The following is an 8,051-nucleotide window of genomic DNA, read 5'->3' on the forward strand; positions in this document are numbered from 1 at the left end:
GGAGGGGAGGGTTACAAGGCAGGAAACCCTGAAGTAAGAAGAAGGGGAGGGAGAGGGAGTAGTCAAATGGGGTGGCTGGAAGGGAAGCTTTGGATTTTCAGTTAGGGAACGGAAGTGGTGGGTACACAAGGCAGAGGGGCCAGTAGTAGGTGGGGAAAGTGGTTTTAAAAATCAAGAAGAGGTTGCAAGGCACAGTTAGGAACGAGTTGTTCACGTCCTCGTTGCAGAGCCAAGCCTGGGCCAAACCAGAGCACACCCAGAACCCAATTCACGCATGCCACTTAGAGTAGTTTTCAGCCACTGTCCTAGTGTGAAAACAAAAAGGCAGTTCTAAAGGTGTTTAGGCTTTCTTCGAAAATTGGTGACTGTACAGGAAGGTTGATAAGCTTAGTGGCATTTTGAGCTAGCAATACTCTTGTTTCCCCAGACATGAAGCCTTGCTTTGGATAGGAAGAGCCACTAAAGTGCCTCTATGGTTTTACCATAGAGTTTCCGGCAACTCCTAGAGCTACCCTATGTCACTTCCTGGTTTGTTAGTTTCCTCACTTGTGTAATGAAAAAAATACCCCAAAGCATATAAAAGTCTCTTCTGAATTACTGTGTGGAAAGACCCCCCCCCCACAAAAAAAATTAGCCAATAAAACCTACATTATAACCTATTTATTGTAAAGTTATCCTTGGGTTATTCCTCTTGAATGGCTCTAAACTGGGATGGTCAATCCATCCATTTTTATTGATAGGCATCTGCCATCCCTAATTCAGTGTAGTTCACCAATAAACCTAGTTGCCAAGGATGACAGTATACAGTTTGGAACTGCAAGCTTCCTTTTTCACTGCACCTTTAGAAAAATAAAAGTCACATAGCCCCTGGCACAGATGTAAATCAAGAAACCTCCCGCTATTGCAGCAAGACTGGAGCTATAGTATCTACCATACTATTAAGAGCTTGTTCATCGGTATGTCTGAGGATGTTGTGTATGCCACCGCATGCCAGTAAGGTCTACGGTTCTTTACATGAGCCAAGCGGGCTAGCCCTTAAGTAAGAGAATAAAGAGAAACCAAGCGGACGTTCAGATGGAAATGCACCAAAATCCAGCAGTGGAGCATTTCCATCTCCCCAAAGTCTCCATCTCTGACCGTAGGGTTGTGAAACTTAAACAGAGCGACTTGACAAATTACTTCAGGAGGCTGCAGAATTAACACATTTAATTAAGTCTCTCAGGGCTTGAGCAAGAATTATATGCGGTTCTCACACTTGCGCCCGCAGTGTAAGGGGAGAGGAAGAAAGAGAGCTGACGTTTGGGATGGAAATAGGCCACAAATTTATTAAAGATCCAAGCAGTTACGCAAGTAGGAGGCCTCAATGAACATCAGCGCCTTTGCAAGGCACGTATAATGGCAGCGTGCCCGGGCACTTTTCATGCCAGCTAGGCATTCCCCAGTATTCTCAGCCTCTTTCCCCATCTCTTTTCACCCTGCCAGGTGCATCCTGGTCTCCGCTTAAGCAGTTATTGCAAAACATTAATAGTAGTTTGGGTATTATTTGGTCAGCATACAACTTGCTTCTCCTATCCTTAATTTAGTCACTGTTTCTCCAGTATTGTTCAACATATATGTATGTACCACCTTTTCAACCCACTATGCACGGAACAGGTAGATCAATTATAAGACAGCGCCCATCAACAAGGGTGGACTGGGAGGCAAAATGGCCCTAGAAAGCCCCCCCACACACACACACTCACCAGTGGAGGATGAGCAATGGCTGCTCCAGCACAGCTCGGGGACGGGAGCTTGTTTGCCATTTCGGCAGCCAGAGCTGCTTATGCCTGCAGGGGAATGGGTGGGCCACCCAGGCCACCGCTTTCCCCAGTGACCTTAATGGCCAGTCCACCCTTGTCCAACACCATATTACGTGGCAGTGAATTGCAAAGGCTAACAATAAGCTGTGTGAAACAGTACTTCTTTTGCCAATCAGTTTTGTTAGGTGAGTGGCCTGTATGCTGCCACTCCACTAAGTAGAAACTGAAGCCTTCCTCCAACTTATTTTTAATTTCATTTACTGCATTTATATCCCACATTCCTCCCCAATGTTGCTCACAACCAGCGTGGAGTAGTGGTTAAGAGCGGTGGTTAGGAGTGGTGGACTCTAATCTGGAGAACTGGGTTTGATTCCCTACTCCTCCACATGAAGCCAGCTGGGTGTTCTTGGGCTAGTCACAGCTCTCTTAGAGCTCTCTCAGCCTAGGGTTGCCAACCTCCAGGTACTTAATCAAGAAAGGCTACAAGTGCTTAAACAGGAAGGCAGAATTCAAACAAAACAGCACAAGAACAAAAAGCCAATCTATATCACATAAATACCAAAACTGGAAATTGCTAATAGAAGTGTATTCTCAAATACACTTCTATTTCCAGGTTTGGTATTTATGTGCCATAGATTGGCTTTTTGTTCTTATGCTGTTTTGTTTGAATTCAACCTCCAGGTACTAGCTGGAGATCTCCTGCTATTACAACTGATCTCCAAACGACAGAGATCAGTTCCCCTGGAGAAAATGGCCACTTTGCCAATTGGACTCTATGGCATTGAAGTCCCTCCCCTCCCCAAACCTCACCCTCCTCAGGCTTCACCCCAAAAACCTCCCGCTAGTGGCAAAGAGGGACCTGGCAACCCTATCTCATCCCCACCTACCTCACGGGGTATCTGTTGTGGGGAGGGGGACGTGATTGTAAACCGGTTTGATTCTTCCTTAAGTGGTAGAGAAAGTCAGCAAATAAAAAACAACTCTTCTTCTTCTTCTTCTTCTTCTTCTTCTTCTTCTTCTTCTTCTACATTTCATCCTCAAAACAACCCTGTGAGATAGGTTAGGCTACCCAAGGTAACCCAGCAAGTTTCCATGGGAGATTGAGGATTCATTCGGGACAAAATAAAGCAAGTCAGAGACTGCTATAAGATCCCACAATATAAAATATATGTCTATTTCTCATTTCTGATTAATTAAAAACAAGTATAACTTTTATAGGACTCCATGAAAAGTGGACACAGAAACGGCCAAGGGTGGCTGAAGAAGACTGTGAAACAGCATTATTTACCGGGAAGCTGTCCCACCCGCTGTAATTTACATGGACAGTTTTTGTTGAATCCCTCTTGCAGAACAAATTGATATGTACAATGACTTCCAAGCATTGAATGGCAGTAATCATATGTGAAAATTTGCAAAATTGCAATATACATTTATCTTTGAAGTTGATTACAATATATGGTTTAAAAAGGAATTTAAAAATTGTCAGTGCTTGTTCTGTTACTGTTACCTTGATCCATAGCATTGTGTTATAAATTGCTGTTAGCCATAATAGCTGTTTTTTTTAATAACTGCCAGGTAGTAGCAGGAGATCTCCTGCTAATTCAACTGATCTCCAGCCGATAGAGATCAGATCACCTGGAGAAAAATGGCCCCTTGGGCAATTGAACTCTATGGCATTGAAGCCTCTCCCCTCCCAAAACCCCACCCTCCTCAGGCTCTGCCCCAAAAATCTCCTGCCGGTAGCGAAGAGGGACCTGGCAACCCTAATCTCACCACTGCTGAAAGCACAGGGAAGAAGGCAGGAATTTCTCCTTCTCCTGCGCGGCAGTCCCAATCCGAATTGGGCTGTAGTATGCCTTTACTCATGAGTTGCCAGCAGGAACTAGCAGCTACAATATAGCTGCAAGCCCCCAAGGTGAACTCATGTAATTTTACTTAGGCTCTAAGGATGCAGGCCTATGCCTACATACTTGGGAGTAAGGGCCGTGGATTGTAGTGACCATACTTTTGAGGAAACACACCTAGGGTTGCAGTGTTAAGCCTGTTGATTTCAGTGTGGTTTAAAGTTTCCTGAACTTGGTAGTAATGTGTTGTTATTTAAATAGGTTATTAACTATTTCCTTTTTCATTTCTGAGCTGAACTCATGCTTTTTAACTTTTCCTTTGGGGGGGGGTGGACATCACAGTCTGACTACTTTATTGCCACAAGCATCATGATTTCAATCTCTAAATATCTTTCAAAAATGAAATCAGAGACCCAGCAATTCTACATTCCGTAATTTCTTGCCACCTGCCCAAGTTTTTACAGCTTTCCAAATGACTGTTGCCAATTAATATGTGATATGGAAACAGTGACAACCTATTTCAGGAAGTTCTCCCTGCTATTTTCTAGGTTTTTACGTTTTCCTTAGCTGGCCAATTACTTTCCTACTTATTCCTCTTGTTAAAAAAAGGAGGTTCAGCTGTTTTAGAATTATTCTATAGGTTTTTTTTATTCACTCTCGGGGCAAGTACCTTTAATGAAGTTAGAAAATGTATCTACAACCTTGTTAGAAAGAACCCTTTGCCACCTTACACCGTTCTTCCGTTAGGGGGGGAAAGGAAGGGGGCTGTTCTCCTATTTCAAGTTTAATTTTTTAGACCAAATTAAAATGATTCTGCGATGAATGCCAGCAAAATTTCAGTCTCGGAGAAATTAGTATAGCCAGCAGAGGACGGATGAAGAAGAACTAAGATGCTAAGTCAAAGCTATATCTAATATCCAGAAGTTACTGAGCTGATGACCCCAAAAACCTAGGACTGGAATAAAGATCTGCCTTTTGGTCACTCTGTTCTAAAAAAAAAAATGACACACAGAAAAGGATATATTAATGATACCACAGTGGCAACCTGTACGAGACAATTTAGATATTTCTACCCTGATATCTTTTGTCAGGTTTCAGTATCATGCTATTGTTAGAGCTTTGTGCATTCCACATTCCAATTTTGTAACAGCACCATGCAAAGGAAGAATTTGGTATGGGATAAACAGTTCAGGTCCTTTGTGTTTTAAAAAGCAAGTTCCATATGCAAACACATATGGTGAACCAAAACCAAGTTCCTAGACCTTATGGCTGTGATGACAACTTTGAAAAAGGTAAGCTGTGCCTTCTAAATGTCCCACTCTCAATCCTATGCAGTGGAGAACTTCAGCTGCTCCCACAGTTCCTTATTGTTCATTTCGGCTGTCAGAAGGAAAAATCAATCATACGTCAGTTTTCCTAATATACATAGGATTCAGCGCTGGCCATCGATTCAGCAAAGCAGATCTTTGCAAACACTCTGCTGAATGTGGAACCTAATGTTTAAAGGCTAGGGAGAATTGATCTGCTAAATATGTTTAAGCATGTACATCTTTATTAAAAGTATTTCCATCCTGCTTTTCTGCATACAATTTACTCAAAGCAGCACCTGAACCAAGAGAATCTGTTCCTGATGATCACTCAAGTGGCGGAGATGTCCAGGGAAAGGCCTCTGAGACCAAACTTAATGCAGGGACCTTTTCATATGGGAGGCAGGTCACCCTTCAGATCGCAAAGACCAGACTGTTTAGGGTTTTGCAAGTCAAAAGCAGCACTTTGCATTGTGCCTGGAACAACTGGAAGCCGATGTAGTTCTTGCAGCATAGGGGTAATAATATGTTAATTGCATCGTGTTCCTGTCAACAGCATTTGCTGGAGCATTATGGACAAGCTGAAGTTTCCTGGAGCTCTTCAAAGGTATCATTGTGCAGAGAGTCCTAGAATAATCTGATCCTGATCTAGTTCAGGCATCTCATTCACTAGGAATAATTACAATCCCAAACATGAATGGGGGGAAAAGGTAAAGGTAGTCCTCTGTGCAAGCACCGGGTCATTCCTGACCCATGGGGTGACATCACATCCCGACGTTTCCTAGGCAGACTTTGTTTACGGGGTGGTTTGCCAGTGCCTTCCCCAGTCATCTTCCCTTTACCCCCAGCATGCTGGGTACTCATTTTACCGGCCTCGGAAGGATGGAAGGCTGAGTCAACCTTGAGCTGGCTACCTGAAACCAACTTCCGTCGGGATCGAACTCAGGTCTTGAGCAGAGCTTGGACTGTAGTACTGCAGCTTACCACTCTGCACCACAGGGCTCCTAGATGATTGGGGGGAAGTTACATGCAAATTGGTAATATATTGATCTCATCCATTAATTGAGCTGTGAAATCCAGAATTGAACTTGGAACTACAGACAAACGGACACTGTGTGTGTGCGTGTGTGTTTGTGTGTCTGAGGGAGAGGGACAGAGAGCACATCCAAGAAAGAGAAGGTGTCCCTGTGCATGAACAGATTGCATAGGTGAGATCTACATTTTAGCAATTCAGACATTAAATCTTTCCTATGTGCACAGATGTGCATGTGACTCCCTGATCTGTACAAATGCAACATGAGATTCAACCCTGAGAGAAAAATCAGACATGGGCTGCTGTAGAGTGGGCAAAGATCATATGCTGACTAAGAAAAATTATCTGTTTCTATTTTGTCCTCCTGGAACAATTCAACCAAGTGACTTCTCAGAGGGACTCATTAGCATCTCTCACCTGTGTCAGGAAGGAGCAGGAGTATACATAAGCCCTTGGGGATCCATTAAATTAAATCCACTAAATACGGGAGGTGCTACAAAGAAATACAGACTGAGTTTCCCTGTACTGAGTGGGGAAGGAAAGAGAAACTGGTTAGAAATGAAACCAGCATTTATTATCTATTACCTTTATTTATAGAGCACTGTCAATGTGTATGGAGCTTTATATAGTACAAGAAAGCAGGTCCCTGCCCCCCAAGGAGCTTACAATATACATTTTACCATAAGGGAGACAACAAGGGGAGGTGAAAGATGGAATGACCAAGAGGGTGTGTATTCAGTTTAGTTGAAGGTACTTAGTTTCAGTAGGAGAAGGAGACATAGGAGGTCAGTGCCCAGGGGTTTGCAGAACTAGTGGGTTGGAGGTATTTTGGGAGGTATTTCTGGGCATAAGGAGCGCTAAGGGCCAACGGGCAAAGTCTTTTGCGGGTACAGGAGCCCTGCAGATGGTTGGGGATGGTGATGCTGGAAGAGTGGAGGTCATGGGCACGGATGTCTCAGGACATAATATTGGAGAGAGGAGGCAATGCCATGGACAGCTTGGAAGGCAAGGAAGAGGTGTTTGAGTTGGACCGGACATCAGACACATTGAACGTGCAAAAGAAAAGCCATTCATTCAGTAAGAAAACACATTCATTAAGTAACTACCATAGCTAAAGGACAGCGATGGTTCAGCCCTTCCCTTGCCGCTGCAGCCCAGGAAGAAACCAGATGGGCCCAGGGCAGAGCCTTGAAAGAGCCGTGCCTAACACTGTGCCACCTGCCAGCCGGGCAGACCTGGAAGAGGGCCAGGGGAGCGTTCTGGCTGGGGAATTGGCCACACCCCTCTCGTGAGGCTCACTAGCCTCCCCTTGGGCCATTCTGGCAGAGCCTCTACCCGGGAAAAGGTCAGCGAAGATGGCCTCGGGCTGTCTCTAGTGTGCAGTGGAGAAGCCTGAGGAGAGAGCAGGAGGATCCAAAGTGAAGCTTAACCCCACCCAGCTCTCTGTTCTGAGGTCAGGAGACCTTACAGGGGAGGACCCTGTAGCACTCACTGGCTCAGGAATATGACCCAGTAAGCTTAGATGGTCACACTATGTTAATAATATTTAACACCTGCTGCATAGGACATTCAAGTACTCAGAATGTGTCACATAAGTTATTTTTTTAAATTATTTTATTTTTCTTATAAGGGTACAGAAGGGAAATTGGGAGAAAAGGGGGAGGATAATAGTATTTGATATCTGTGTCCTAGTGATTTAAGACATTACATACAGGCATCCTACATCTGCCCCCAAAAGACATTACTTTATCATTATTAAGCTCTCTATCACATCGTCTGTTAGTCATTATACAATTATCCTTTACATACTCTGAATATTTCTTCTGTCTATGTTCAATTCTAGACATTATCACATAACTTATTTTGAAGAGGAAGAGGAAGAAGAGTTGGTTTTTATATGCTGACTTTCTCTACCACTTAAGAATCAAATCGGCTTACACTCACCTTCCCTTTCCCTCCCTACAACAGACACCCTGTGAGGTAGATAGGGCTGAAAGAGCTCTAAGAGAGCTGTGACTAGCCCAAGGTCAGCCAGCGGGTTTCATGCGTAGAAGTGGGGAAACCAACC

This window comes from Euleptes europaea, chromosome 14 (assembly GCF_029931775.1).
Source record: "Euleptes europaea isolate rEulEur1 chromosome 14, rEulEur1.hap1, whole genome shotgun sequence".
Taxonomy (NCBI): Eukaryota; Metazoa; Chordata; class Lepidosauria; order Squamata; family Sphaerodactylidae; genus Euleptes; species Euleptes europaea.